Raw genomic sequence first — 15,594 nt, 5'->3', positions numbered from 1 at the left:
GGGGGGGGGGGGGGGTTGTCGAGCTACCACACTTCTGCTGTCAATGACTCCAAATAAGATGACAGAAATAGGCACTGGGGAGGGAGATGTGGGGCGACAGAGGAGAGGCTGGACACTGGAGAGAGGAGAGGCAGGTGAATGTCTCCGTGAGTGGGGATGCGTTTATGTCAGGTTGAGGTAATGTTACAAAGACACAGAGCACCTCCCAGCAACATTTACCTTCCATGTCAAAAGCCAACATTGGTCCGCGCTGATAATATCCATTTATAAAAGCTCTAATTTTCTCGATTCTGACGCTGTGAGTTGTCTGCATGGTGCCAGCTCACCAGCTGCCCACATACTCATCGATATAGAAGTCTAACATTTAGCTGGTGAGAGTCATGGAGGGAGAGTGTGGGCTTCAGTGCGGACGTCTGTAGTGCAACGTGACTGGTCCAGGCTTCAGATGTTTCATTCTTTGATGAGAGTATTGAGACGCCCTTTGACTGGGTGAACCTAGTCATACAAAATAAGTATTGATTTCAGATTATTGAGCATGTTCACCATGTTCAGAGTGTAGCACTGCACTCCCATTGTCAGACTAATGATGGACAGTGTAAAAAAAGGTTCAAAAGTGATTAATCAGAACTAGAGATATCGTCTTTTTTGTTCCACACATTCGTCTTGTTCCAACCACCAACGCAACTAAAATGTCGACAGTTTGGTTGGTGAGTCTGGTGTGTTATGCTGATACCAGCTAATGCAGCCTGGAGCCGCCTCATGCAGAGATGAGGAGTGGGCTACAGAGGTCTGGTAAGCTCACTTCTTTCTTACTCAACACCCCAAGATCTTTTTCATTTTTAGACTTGTAGTCTTCAGCCCCAAACAATGCTGACTCAAGTGACATTACTTGAGGCAATTATTAGACTTCACGAAGCTCCCTTCCCTGGAGACACAAAGGGTTTTATACAACTTAATCACATATGCAGCAGTACTCCCCAAGACCTGTAAACTGTCTGTAAAATCAGTTCCCCTTGAACTGAGTATGATTAACGCAGTAAACCTGAAGATTTCAGTTGAATATTTTGATGTATTTAACATCACTGCGCCAGATTATCCATCTAGGAATTTCGGAAACTGTTTCAAAAAAAGGGCGAGCACTTGGCAGGAGATTGGATGAACACTCTATCATCGTCTATCACAGGCGAATCAACCAATCTGATCAACGAACCATATGATGTAATTAAACTAGTCAGGAGAAGAGCAGCCACCATGTGACTAGAATTGTTTTGGTTTTAACAGCTTGAGTGTGGATGTCAAAGGTCACATGGATGGACAGTGACAGCTGTAACAATTCTTCCGCATACTAAAGTACAAAGAACTAATGCTAAGCAATAAAACACATCCTTCCTCAATTTGATATACATACAGGGGTCTTGCTGATACAATCTTTCTGGGTCTGGTATGACCAGTAGCTTATGGTGGATAATGTTAGCAACATTTAGGCACTTATAACTGCTTAATCCACTCTAGTGAGTCAAGCACTTCTTTTCTTGTGCTACCACTATGTGTTCTGGCATTTTCCATTACCTTGAAATTGTCACTTGTGATTACAATGATTGTTGTTCAAAATCTCACTTTAATGGAAACCTACTTAATAAAGATATCCTGTTTCATCAAACCATCTACTGCTGATAATTAAGTCTTCCAAATTCAAGACTTCCCTTTGGCTTTAAAATATGACATTTCCGTATAAAATCCTCCTGAAATAGGTGTCCTCTACTTTGATTTCCTCACCCCTAGTTGCTCTTTCAATGTGTTTCACCTTAACAGTACAGTGCATTTTTCTTATCCTCATAATTCATAAAGCATGCCTTCATAAAGACGAAACTCATCTGAGGGCAGGCTCACACACCACAGGCAGTCTCTGCCATTCACACGGCATGCAGAATAGGACAACTGACCTAAAAAATAATAGACACTATATAAATAATCCAAGGTGTTCCACCTGGTGCTGGTTGGCAATAATGCTTGGTTATTAATATTTCAGTTAAAAAAGACTTCCATACCTTTCTTTCACTTGCACATATTGCAGGCTGGGTCTAGGAAAGCATGTCCTTTCTCGCCTTACAATTTAATACGGATGATCAAATTGAAAATGCTGATATGATGTCAAATGAGATTTTAGAGTGATAAAGAGTATTAAAAAAAACCTCTGTGCAATTTAAATTAATGAATGGCTCAGCAGTCGTTAATTCATATTTATGTACTAAGGGACTGTATACAGTAGGTTTCACTGGAGACAAACTTTCCCTAAAAGCTTATGCAAATTGACTTACTCACCATCCTCCCTCAGTATCCTTGGATACGAGTTATTTTTTTCATTTTGGTCTCCCTCACTGCAGAGCCGGCGTCTTTCAGAGCAATGCACACGGATCAGGTGACGATCATGTGTCTCAACCGGTGTCTGCAGTATCTGCTGTTAAATCTAGTACACACAAAGACACAGATACGCACACAGAAAGACACTGGTGTGAATTTCACGGTGTGGTGAGACATGAACAATTTATCTTCTGGCCAGAGTTCAGCTGGTCAGGAGGGTTCAATACAAGGCCCCACATCAAAGAAAATGTTTATTCACAGACAACAGGCAAAACTCACCGCCCTCTCTCTTGTTTCAAAAAGAACATCTGGTCCTGTGCATATTTGACTCATTAGGGGTTGCGGTGCTTGCTACAACTGTGAAACTGGAATATTTCATTGTTTGAAAGCCTTCCAGATCCCGATGCACTGAGTTAATAAATGATGTCAGTCTATGTTGGAGTCATTTTCAAAAGGAGAAATTAGAATGGCAACACTGATTGTACTGGTACAAGACAATGAGTCAGTGTGGTCACACAGTCATGAGTGAAACGCCCTGCAGGAATCCTAGGCCATCATGTTTAAACTGCTGTGCACTCAAACCAACAGATGCCACCGTTTGTGTGCTGCCGAAGCCTCGAATTTCAGGATATATCCTCAGGACCTGCAGCAGCACCTGTTCACTCTACAGATGGGTGCAAACCTACTAAATCTTTTTTGTTGAACATTTTTAATATATTTGTAAAAAGTGATGTTGAATAAGACAAACTGTATAACTCATGGGCGTGGGGGTGGATGGGCAAAAACGTTTTGCTTTTAATGCTTTTAAGAGATGGTATTTAAGATTTTTTGTCTGCTTGAAAACATTTGTTTACCTGACTGACTCATTTCCCATTTGGGGAACCAGATACAGCAACATCCTAACAGACTGAGGTGTGCATCAGTATAATAAGTCTCACACCCGTTTCATAATAAGCTCCCACATAATCAGCTTCAGTGACTTGTGAAAAGTGACTTGTGAGAAGTCAGTGACGCTGGTTCTCCTCCGTTCCCCAGCCTCATCTGACACCCCTGTGGAAAAAGACTATTGTCCCAGCACGTGTTAAATAAAAAGCTTAAGCACTCTCTCACATCTCTACAAAATGATGAATGCTCAGTGTTCTTTCTGTTCTGCCTTTACCTTTATTATCTTATCAACTTCCCCTTTATCTTTGTGGCGCTCAGCTGCCAGCTGACAGCAGGGTGTCAGCCACTGCAGCACCACTTTCATGTTTCTGTGCGTCTCTTCCTCTGTGATGGACTACACATGGCACAGCTGCATTCTGGTATATGGAGTCTACTCTAACGCCTGGAGACGATAATGCTCAAACATGTATGTATGTATATGCAGTAACTAAAAAACACTGTAACATATGTTTTTTTCTTCTCACTATAACATGGTTTGAGCCGTATTGAATTAATTCTGCTTACTTTTCCAATTACATGATCATATCTGCAGTGTTAATAAAGAATTATGATAGGGAAGTTGAGGTGAAAGCAAAACTACATTTAATGGTTGCATGTGATTACGAGCTGCCTATCTGAGGTCTAGCGATGCGGGACAAAGTTTGGCAATGTGAAAGTAGCAGTACCGCTTCTCAGACATGGCCACAAAAACAGGAAGACCCATATTTATTGTTAGACATTAAACTCTGCTTTTCATTTAGGTTAGGCAGAGCATGTGTGTATGAGTTGTTTTCAATGACTAAAAGAAATATGACAATGATATAGACACTACTACTGTAGATAATACCACCACTCAGCTATAAAAGTGGTGGTATTATTAGCTACTAGAATTATATATAAAGCAAATCATTATACATAGACAGTTGTACATTGCAGCCTGTCTGCTTATTTTCTACTCTGCTGTGTGCAGTCCAGTGTTAGTGACAGACACGCTTCCATGGTGGATGATTTTTTTCCGCCAGAGGCCTACAAACAATTTTTCTTTTGACTGGCCAAATCAGGGTTCAGCACACATTAACTCTTTATGAACCTTGAATTTGTAGGCTACTTCTTTTTTACGCCATTTTCCATCAGTAGACGTGAATAGGAGGCAAAGGTAATTGTGAAGGACTTTGTAGTTGGATTGCATGTTTAAGTGTGTCATATTCAGATGGAAAGTGTCTGCTTGAGCTCATTTGACCCAACTACCTGTTCAGATATTAATAATGGTCACAGTGGGAAGAGTTCATCGACTGGACTCTTCTCACTTCCCCCAAATACCCTTAGTAATAGGATTATAGAAAGGCACCAGGTCCTCCTAACCTGATTCTGCCATTTAGCTGTTACACAAACTGTGGCTGAGTATTGCATGGCAACATTTGGTCTTCAGCTCTTTTACTCTGCTCCACTCCCCCGGGTGGGATGCCATAAGCACTGGTCTGGGTACAAGACCACCAGACAATAGACATTCTACACCCCCACCACCACCAACCAAACCCACACATACACACACACACACACACACACACAAATGTACACAGAGTGACAATTTAGCCACGGCTCATTTAACCATACCCTTTCGTCCAGGCTGCGACCCTGAAGTAAGAGTCCTAACGGGAGTTTTCACCATACCAAAAGGACACACACACACACACACACACACACACACGCACACACACAAACACACACTCAAAACGTAGTTACCTATAACCTGTTTACAGTGGAAACGTTCATAAATGCCAGGCCTTCTATTTATGCCATAGCTGCTTTGAGCGTGTTCGGTTTTACAGTAAGATATAAAAGCCTCAACATCAACAATATTAACCACCAAATAATTGCGGAAATTTCACCTCCTTCTGCAGGCCACAGTAGGCAGAATGGAATGCTCGGGCAGGTCACCACCACGCAGTGGTTGGCCAAAAATAACCCTGCTGCCACATCCTTAAGCTCCACCATTGGATTCAACTGTTCAAACCGTGTGGGACAGAAATAAAGGTCACCTCTGCTTGGCTTGGGAAAGGCAATGTCAAAACACAATAATAACTCTTGCAGCCCACCCACACACCACACCACACACCACAGCCAGCGCACAACCCCACACCCAGCACCGAACACACACACAAAACCACAACCAAATGTTAGTTGGCCCCCTCCGCTCGTGTAATTTGGCCCAGCAGGGGCTAGGTTGGGAGGATGGTTTAAGTTAAAGGGGGAAGGGGGTGTTTTGGTTGCTTGAATGTGTGAGTGTGTACTGTTGGTGTGTGCGTGTGTGTGGTTGTGGTGGTGTGTGGGTCTTTGTGAGCGAGGATGTAGGGGAGAGGGGAATGGGGTGGGAACCAATAGCGTTTATGTTTCTCATAGGACAACAGCCTGCTGTCTTTAGTGCAGAGGAGAAGAGGGAGGGCTGTGTGGCGTGAGGCAGTGCGTGTGCTCAGTGTTTAGGTGAATCCACAGCCCTCTGGCTCACAAGGATAAAGGAGTCTCTCCAAGGAAGACGGAGAAAAGCAACACAAGGACTTTTCCCTCTTTTTATTTTTGCATCCTCTGTCGTCTTTCTTCTCACCTCACTCTCTCACAAGCCACCAGCCGCTGGTGTCTGTATTTTGGCTCTTTCTGTCCTCCTCTTTTGTTTGCTGCATCCATCTGTGTTTCACCTCGGTCCAGAAAGGAGGAAGGAAGAGCAGAGTCAGAGGCATCATCCTCCCCTCCTGCACGCCCAGCCGGTAAGCTGAGCACAACACTCTCTTTATGTTTTTCCTCTTGATTTTACCTCTCACCATCGCTCTGTCCATTTAGCTCCAACCGATGGGAAGGGGGGCATTACAGTCCCACCCTGCACCTAAAGAGAAGAGAGGCTGTGAGCTGGCTTTGCTGAAGGAGGAGGCTGAGGCTGGAGGATGGATGTGGGTTAGATGCTAGACGGAGCCTGGTAGTAGACTGGTGCTTGGTTTTTGAGGGGTTTCTTTGGCTGAGGGATGGTGCTAGTGCCTGTGGGTAGAAGGGCTGGATGTGGAGAACAAGCATGGGTCAGGATCCTGGGGGTAGGGAGGGAGGGAGCATTGAATTTGGCCCGACCACATCAAACCCCCGTGGGGCTGGTCAACTGGGGCTTGTCCTCTTTCACTGCAGTGCTTAGCTAGAGCGGCACGGTCACTGCCACAGTCACACACACGTCTACACACACACTTCAGCAAAGATATTCTTCCTCTGTGCATTAGCAGGATTCCATCTGGCGAACATGGAGTCCAAATATGCTTGTGTGTGTGTTAATGTGTGTACATTTCAGTGATGGATGTTTGGTCACAGGGCATACGTGACCTAGAACCATCACAGCACATGCATCATTATCACGTTGATGCAGTTCTGTGAACAATGTGGATAAATTGCATGTCAAGCACACCTTTTCGCTAATTTAGCTCCATTATCCAACATGAATTATATCAGGAAATGTTAGCATCACTACAGAAGGCACTCAATTTTCTACAGGGAGGTAGGTGTTTGAGGTGTATGTGTGTGCTTGTGCAAGACGTCCCTGCAAACAGCCTGCTAAAAACAATAGCCCCAGATTGCACTGCTGATCAGAAGGGGTGGGTGCATGCGACTGGAGTAGAGAACAGGGAGGAGGGAAGGAAGGAGGGAGAGAGGGAGGGAGAGAGGAAAAAACTGAATGGAGGGATAAATGAATGAGGGCTAAGGCTTTTCAGGACTGTTTCGTTCTTTCAAATGTGGAAAGAAATCTTGTGGAGGGAAGGGTGTATGTGAGGTTGTTGGACAGAGAAGGAGAGCAGAATGGGTGAAGCTACCTACCGTGCTACCGTGTGACTCTGCAGGTCTTTGTGTGTGCAGGGGAGAAGGTGATGAGCAGTGATGTGGATGGAGTGATGGATGAATAGTAAGAGAAAGAAAGAGAAAGCATGATGAAGAACTGTGTGTGTTTGAGTGTGTATAGGTGGGTGGAGAGGGAGAAACAGACAGCAGAGGTGTGTAATTGAAAGATCTGGGCCCTGTCTATCCTTCTGTAATCTACTGACTCTGGTTATAATCCATATGAGTAGATTAAATGATGAGTTACTGCCATGTTGTCTTTTATGACTGACACACACACACACACACACACACACACACACACACACACACCAACACACGATAATTTGGTGTACAAGGAGGTCATGTTGCAGTGTCAGTATCTTATGTCACAATATAAATCACACAATATGCAAGTTTGTCCTCTCTTTTTGAACAATATATCTATACATAGACCATCCACCAATAGCCCTAAATGCATATACTGTATATATATTAGCACATGTTGTACACATACCAGTACTTTTCATATGCACACAGCCATCTAAAATCATTCATAGTACTAAATCTCACTCATCTTTTAAAATGTCTATATGTATCTATAGATAGAGAAAATATATGTTTAATTCTTTGCATAATTTATTAAAGCCATTTGAAACATGCTTCCTCACTGAGTGATATATAGGTTGTGATGTGCACTGTACGGTCATGAATCACAATATGGAGATTATAACTCATTTACATGTATGAATAAACAGCTAGGAGCACTGAAACGTGTGTGTGCTCTGAGTACACCAGTGTGTTAACCATTGTGTGTTTGTGTGTGTGCGTGTATAGGTTTTTTTCAGTCTAAGATGGAATGGTGGCTGCTATGGTATTTACTCCGCTGTTGCTAGGACACTCCCTTTGAACATTTTAACCGAGCCTTTTCATTGGCCTGCCACGATGATGCAAGATTCCCTCACCCCAAATCTTTCCTGAGCGCCCATAGAAACATGCCCGTCTGCATTTCCTCCTCTCTCCTTCTCTGTCACTCTTTGTCTCACACCCCACTTCTCTTCTCTCTCGTTTTTTCTGTCTGTCAGTATCCCTCCTTGAGCATTCTCTCTGTTCATCTCGCCCGCTCAGTCATTAATGCATTAATTCGTCGCTGCTCTCAGTATTTCTTTCCTTCCGAGCCCTTCCAATCAGTCTTCATCACCTCGGTACATTCTGTCACTTCCCTCACCCTCGTCTAGTCAAAAAGCTCACCGCGAAATGCTGTTGACAGCTTGTGGCAGTGTCTTCCAGCACTGCACAACCATTCTGTCCTGCTGTCTTGCAGGGGATTAGTGTACTGTGTGTCTCACAATGTCCCATTTCCTCTGTCCATATGAAATGCAGTATCTTATTAGGTTGCCTTAGCATGTGTCAGGATTATCAGGTTTGACAAGGTGGAAGACAGGAATGGGGGTTGGGGTGTCATGGCGGAGGAGGCTCTCTTTATATTATTTATATTATTATCACCATATGTATGTCAACCTTTTCTCCTCGACAATATGCGCAGTTATTTGAGCCATGCATTCATGTTATCACTGCAATTACCCCCAAGTTCACAACATTTCCCATGATGAGATACATTTCGCACTACAGATGTATGTAATCTTATGGCTCTGGTTATTGCATGTTCAGGGACCAGGGATAGAGGATAGGGGTATGTAAGGTTAGAATGCATGAAAAAAGGAGAGCAAAGGAAAAAAGGAAGGGTAATGTTTGTCTTCTTTGCTGCATCTCTCAATATTTATCACCTGCGAAGCACTGTCAACACAACTCATCAGGTGTAATGGTGTGCAATGATCTTCCCCAGCCTTCACTGAACTAGACATGGCTGAAACCGCAGCATAACGTCAACTGACAGTCTATGAAGAAAGCAGATGAGTGACAGGTACACTGACATGGAAATGTGTGCAGCTACTCCAAAGTGTCATGGTTCACGCCTGATAAAGTGTTTTGTCAAAACATTTTGACACTGAATAGATGCTAATAGGACAGTCTGGAAGAGCATTTTAAAGCCTGGAGTGTACCATCAAAATGAATGTTACAGACACACAGACCTTCGCTGCTTCCTGCATCGTTTGCTGAAGCAGGAGTGTAAATATCTTGTTCCTATCATTATATGCAATTTCTACAGCTGTGTTGCTTTTTGACCAAGCCATAATTTAATTTTGTGAAAGATCCGTGCTTTTTTAAACCTAAGCCTTCCGTGAACATCCTGTATTTTTACATCCTCACCACAACAGCAACAATAATGTGACGGTGGATTAATGCTCTTAATGCTCAGACTTCCAGTGATACATTATGACACAAGAAACAAGTGTTTGGACAACCAAGCATTCAATCCTTTGATTAAAACACAACATCATCCATATGTTTCTCCATGTGGCTCAGCTGAATTCCTCTAAAATGCCTGATAATCCACATTTTAGCTAAACACCCTTAATCTTGTTGACTGACCGACCCTCTGTCCAGCGGTAACATCTGTCATTAAAGCATCTGTCACAAGGTTTCATGCTTGCTGTTGATGTCCCTTTTGTTGTTTACTGGAGTTCAGAAGTTGGATTAGACCTCTATGCTGCCAGGGCTGAAATAAATGTAGAATTTGAGATGTGATCCGTCTCCACGTGGTAATCGTCGTTTTTAAACCAGTATTGTCAGAAATTAGGGATTATTCCCTTAGATCAGAGATGATCCTGTTAAAGGGGAAAAGGGTCGTGTGGCAGAGGGTGTGTAGGGTGGTTGCGAAAGGATTCAGATAGGGACGTTTATATCTATCTAAGTATACTGACTACAACTTTGGGTCAGAGATCTGCAGACAATACCCATGCAGAAATCCAGTATTACAATCTTAGGTTTCTTTAGACAATATTGCAATATTATGGGAAATGCACATATTTTCTTTTTCTTTCAGTGAGTTAGATAAGAAGATTCATTTCACTCTCATAAAACTTCAGCTAGCAGCCAGTTAGCTTAGCTGACTGGAAACAGATGAAAACAGCTAGCCTGGCTCTGTCCAAAGATAACTCCAACCAGCACCTCTGAAGCTCACTAATTAACAAATTTTGTTTGTTTAATCTGTACAAAGAAGTAAATGTAAAAACAAGTTGTCCTTTCAGAGCGGACTTATGTGCCAAACTATTTCTTGGCCATGAACAGTAACTTCCTGAAGTCTATGCTGGTTGCCTGGCTACCTCATAGCAAAGACGTTTTACACTTATAACTTTATAACGTGTTAATTAGTGAGCTTTCAAGCTGTCGGTAAACAAATTCATATTTACTGTACATACATGAGAGTGGCAACAATGTATTGACCTAATTCTCGGCAAGAAGGCAAATAAGTGTATTCCAAAAATGTCGAATTCTGCTTGGTAAGGTAATGTCACTTGTTTCCTGTGCACTTCTGTTAGTATTTTGAAACAAAGAGGAACACGGATCCTTTAAAGTTCACAATAAAACACTTCAAGAAATGGTTATTTAACGGAAAATTAAATTCTCTAATTCGCCATTTCACTTTTTTTTTTAAAGAGGAGACTTAAGACGCAACACTTGCCTAACAAGTTCCAAATTGAGGGACTGTTTAATTTAACACATATCTATGAAGTAACCCACTGAATCAGTGAGAAAATAGATTTAGGAGACAGTGATTTAATTCACAGTGACAAGGGAGCCAAGATCTGATAAGTCTTAGATCATATTACCTAACTCTCAATGTTGGATGGCACTTTTGGAGAGAACTGAAAAGTCTTATTAAACTCTGTTATCATCCTTGTTACGAGTGCCCTGCTGAAAGTCTCTGAATGTGTGATATTATATCCAGTAAGACACAGAGAAGGGCACACAGTGAATACTCTCATGACTCTGTGAGTCTACTTCTAACCGGACATGACTTGGCTTGTCTAACTCTCTATATGGCAATAAAAGAGGAGATGGTGAGTTTCTGGATGGAATCAGATTACTTCAGATCTGCTCTCTGAGGACTTCCTACAGTATCATGGCCTGTTGTCTGTCGATCAGATCAATTGCTGTCCACCAACGTCGATGAACAGCCCAAATGCCCACCCTCTGGTCATATTTAAGATCAATATCCCCAATTCAGTGGGAAGGTGAAGCCAATTTAGGCCGATGGAAGGCTAAAGAAAGCAGAGCAGGAGGAGAGGGAGTGAGACAGTATTGCAATTAGTGCGTAATAAGTGAACAGGCAAATTATCTACTTAGCGATGGTATCTCAATCAAGGCTCCAGCTCTCTTAATAAGTTCTGCTGGATTATTTAACCAATTGTTTGGTTACTGAGGCTCAAGGTAAATACTCTCAGGCTACATGCGAGACAAACAGTTTTACTATCTCAGATGAATGAAGTGCATTTTGTGTTGATGGGGAGTGTGTTGGCCTTGTTAGGAATTCTCCAATCATAGTTTAGTCAAGGTGTAGTAAGACCAGTCCTCATCCAAAGGATGTTGCAAGCCTTTCCAAAACCAAAAAACACAAGAGTTGAAGTGGCATGGATTATGTTACCATGTTAGCTAAGTAAGTTTGTTTATGAATGTAAGCAACAAATCATTAATAAACGACATTATTTTGTAGGGTTCCACGTTACGTTAGAATGGAACATCCATTGTGTAGTTCCTAACTACACTGGTGAGAGTCCTGCATGATGCTTTGTTAGAGTTAAGGCTAGTTAACATTAGCGGCTCTGTCCTGCTTTACACTCCAGAAACCCTAGCCAACGTTACCCGAGATAGCAACACATTTGCCAAACACTTCAATTTGTCATCATTCAAAGCCTTTTGGTTTTAAAAATTACATATATTTTTTTGGAAAATACCACAATAAAGCATTGATTTAATAATCTGTAAATTAAACCGGGTTGTATCAAAGTGAATTAGCTAGCTAGGATATAATATGATAACAACTGTCCTATTGGCCCAGAAAAGTGATGTTCAGAAATACTAAAATAGTATGATAGGTTATAATTGTAAACGGCTTGACAGGCCTAGCAAGAGTAACCAAGTAACCAAGGAGGGTGGAGCTAATGTGGGGCTGTAAATTCTCCTTTTAGTATCATCTCTGTATGTTGCTCTCTGTTCCTGTGTGTGTTTGTTCATATGTGTATAATGCCAGATCTGCCGTGGGCATACTGGGATGCTGGCAACCATGCCTGCGTTTGATCCGGCCTGTGAAACTATTCACATAGATTCTTTTTGTGCACATGAACAGACACACATGCTTACTAATTAGTTCAGCTTGAGTCAGTGAGGAATTATCTACTGTATTTGCATCAAACAACAAAGAAATAATATGACTGTAACTCAAAAGAAAATCACTGGACAGAAATAAACCACAAAAACTGCCAAGATCTCAAACTTTCCCACCAGGGATCCACCAACACGTCCCAAATCACCTTTTTTTTTTTTTTTCGTTCATTCTCATTCTGTTCCATCAATTATTTTTTTCCCTGCGTCAGCTTGAGCCCATACCTTACATTGCAGCCAATTTCCTATATTTGAGAGCTGCTGCTGCTATTCTGCCCCTCCCAGTGGGACAGGGAGTAGTGTAACTTTGCATCTGCTGCCATGTGAGACACACTGCAGCACAGTGTGATGGAGCATCGCCTCCGTCAAGGACATGCTGGCTCTCCCTGGTATGTAGAGTGTCGATGTCTTCAACAACAAGCTGAATATAGATTCTAGGTCACGCCGGGGTCAGAGGTTACCCCATTCATTCATTCTCTGTGGTCATGTGCTGGAGCCAGGGGGTCAAGATACATGCTGTGTTTCCACACTACACTACATAGTTATAATATGTATGATGCTAAATACATTATTACAGTATGCTGACTACACTAATATTCAAAAACATTACTAAACTTTACAGCCTAATAATCAGACTTAGTAGCCCATTGCTTTTCACTCCATTATTCTCTCCAACATGATTTTTTTGTAGATTTTCATTAAACACGGGTGCTGTGATATTGGTTGCTAGGAGCATAAAACTGAAGGGTTTTCTTGGTATACTAATTTAAGAGCTGCTATTTTTAAGTCAACTTACAACAACCTGTACTTCTGTGTCGTCCTCGTCTAAGCATGTTGCCATTTTATGGTAATTAGCTTTGTTTGTTGAAATTGAAATTGTTTTAGGGTTTTTTGGAGGGGCTGTTTATATTTTTTGGGAGGGTTTTTATACATTACGAGAAAGCTTTTTTTTAGGGGATATGATAGTATTGATCAGTTACTATTCTCTGTTTCCATTGAGATAAAATAATGCGCAACATCACCACAAGCATTTTAATATGCAGTTTTTTTCTAGTGTGTACATGCTGTAACTCAAAACCTGCTAAGAATTTGAAGTAGGGTCGCCTGGTGCTTTAGACATATACCAAAACATTCCCAGAGAGAACAGTGGCTGACTGACGTGCACAGGCCGAGAAAGTGGACAGACAGACAGCCAGACGGACAATGAATGGACTGAAAGAGTGAAGGAGAGTTGAAGGAGAAAGGGACAATCACAAGATAGCAAGACGCCAGGGAGTTAAGTTCAAACTGTCTTTATGTACTGTTTTATAGTAGTCCTTGACGCTCACTCTCTGTTTTACTCTCTCTCTCTCTCTCTCTCTCTCAAAACACACACACACACATACACACACACACACACACACACACACACAAACGTTTAGTTCAATTTAAAGCAGCTCAATGCAAACCAAATTAATTCAATTCAATTTCAGGTGAGTATGCACACACACAAACTGTACGTACAGCCGTCTGCATACACAATAAAATTCAACTCCATTTAAATCAATTCAACTCAATTAAATTTAATTTTTCTCCTAATGAAATTAACGTAAATACACACTCATACACACACTGTCCTGACCGATATAAAGCAGTGTGTAAGCAGTCAGGGACAAAGAGTGGCTGGCTGTACAGACGTATATCGCTTCTCTCTTTGTTTACAGATTACAGGGGGTCAGGGAAGGACAAGGAAAGGGGGGTGCAACAATACTCACAGCAATGACAGTAACACACACATAAGCACGTACACAAGTCAGAAGCCCCCATGCCAGTGTGTAGACCCTTAAAAGCCTACAACACTCTCTTTGATAGCAGCTAATTGGCATCCCACATCACAAATAAAGATAACTAAGAGCTCACTGTACACCCATCCATCCTCTGAAAGCCAAAGCTCAGAGAGGAAACAACTCTTAATATTAAAATTCAAGGCTGTTATTTATCCAACTCTGCCTTTTCCAAGGTTTAAAACGCCCCAGAGCCAAATTTTGGCATTCAAATATTAATGACTACATTAAATATAAGGAATATGTTAATCTGTGGTGGAGAAAAGAAAGAAAACACAGCATAGAAAATGTATTTTATTACAAAGAATCTGATGTTAGACAACTTGACAAACAGGATACTTTAACAAATGCACTTATTGGATATAAACCTTCAGTAATATCTACACAATGGAGACATTAGAGCTTGGTCTTTATCCACCTCTGAGCAAATAAGCCATGAAATCCCTCAGTTGCTGCCCCACTTCTTCATTTCAATCAAAAAAATTATCACACTGAAGTGTGTTACACAATGAAAATGGATTCAAGTGCAGCTTAAACATGCCCTCCCTCTCTCTGTCATTTTCTCTGTCTCTCACTCTATCCTCCCCTTTTTCTTTGTGAGACTTGCAGCACAGAATCACAATGCTCATTTGCAATCGCCCTTTCATGAGGCACCGTGCGCTGCGCTGGACCCAGACTCAGCCAGTGTGTGTGTGTGTGTGAGAATCAGTAAAGTCTTATCTAAAAAACTTGTTTCATATAGGGTCCTCAGGAGGGACTGGGTGCAGCGAGGCTTTATCTATCTGTGATTATCAAAACCATCGAGAATAGACTGTAAAAACCCGATTTCATGTTGGAGCGTAAGATAATTAAGTGCAGCGGTCTCTGTGTACACAGGTGTGTGTTGTGTGAGTGTTTACATAGTAAGAATGTGAGGTCTACAACCATATGGATTGCTGGATTTATCTCGCCTAAAAAGCCTCGTGTTGTCGCTCTTTGCCGGGGGATTAAGGACATCCAAGCAGAGAAAGACAACTATAAAAGAATTGAATGAATCGCTTTTTTGAATGAACATCCACAGCAAAAAAAAAAAAAGGGTGGGTGTGTTCAGGGTTTGTGGTAAATTTAAGCTAGCCTTGCAAATAGGCCGAGCTCTCATGCAGGTCTTCCACAATGCCACTGGGTTTGAAAGGCGAGGCAGATGCTATGTAGATAGTGAAGAACGCCAATCCGGATGCTATTCATGCTTGTTTTCTGTGCCACTGGGGTTGGCTGCTGAATGGAGGCCATCTGGATGGCCAGGGCTTCTGTGAATGGGAAGCCGGGCGGAGGCGTGTATTCACAGCCGCGGACAGCTCGCGCGCCGCGTGCAGTGTCC

General features: G+C 42.1%; 1 protein-coding gene across 1 annotated transcript in view; it reads left to right on the top strand.

The window, feature by feature from the left end:
• The first annotated feature begins 5,724 nt into the window (after positions 1-5,724).
• Positions 5,725-15,594, top strand: part of fam49al (family with sequence similarity 49 member A, like) — a 31,146-nt gene continuing 21,276 nt past the window's right edge. Inside the window, exon 1 of the mRNA XM_035681137.1 lies at positions 5,725-6,047. The gene's annotated coding sequence lies outside the window, so the exon portion shown is untranslated. The remainder of the gene's footprint in view (positions 6,048-15,594) is intronic.

The sequence above is a fragment of the Morone saxatilis genome, unplaced genomic scaffold (genome assembly GCF_004916995.1).
Source record: "Morone saxatilis isolate NCDOM2014 unplaced genomic scaffold, NCSU_SB_2.0 Contig9, whole genome shotgun sequence".
Lineage (NCBI taxonomy): Eukaryota > Metazoa > Chordata > Actinopteri > Moronidae > Morone > Morone saxatilis.
This window is presented reverse-complemented; position numbering and strand designations above follow the sequence as displayed.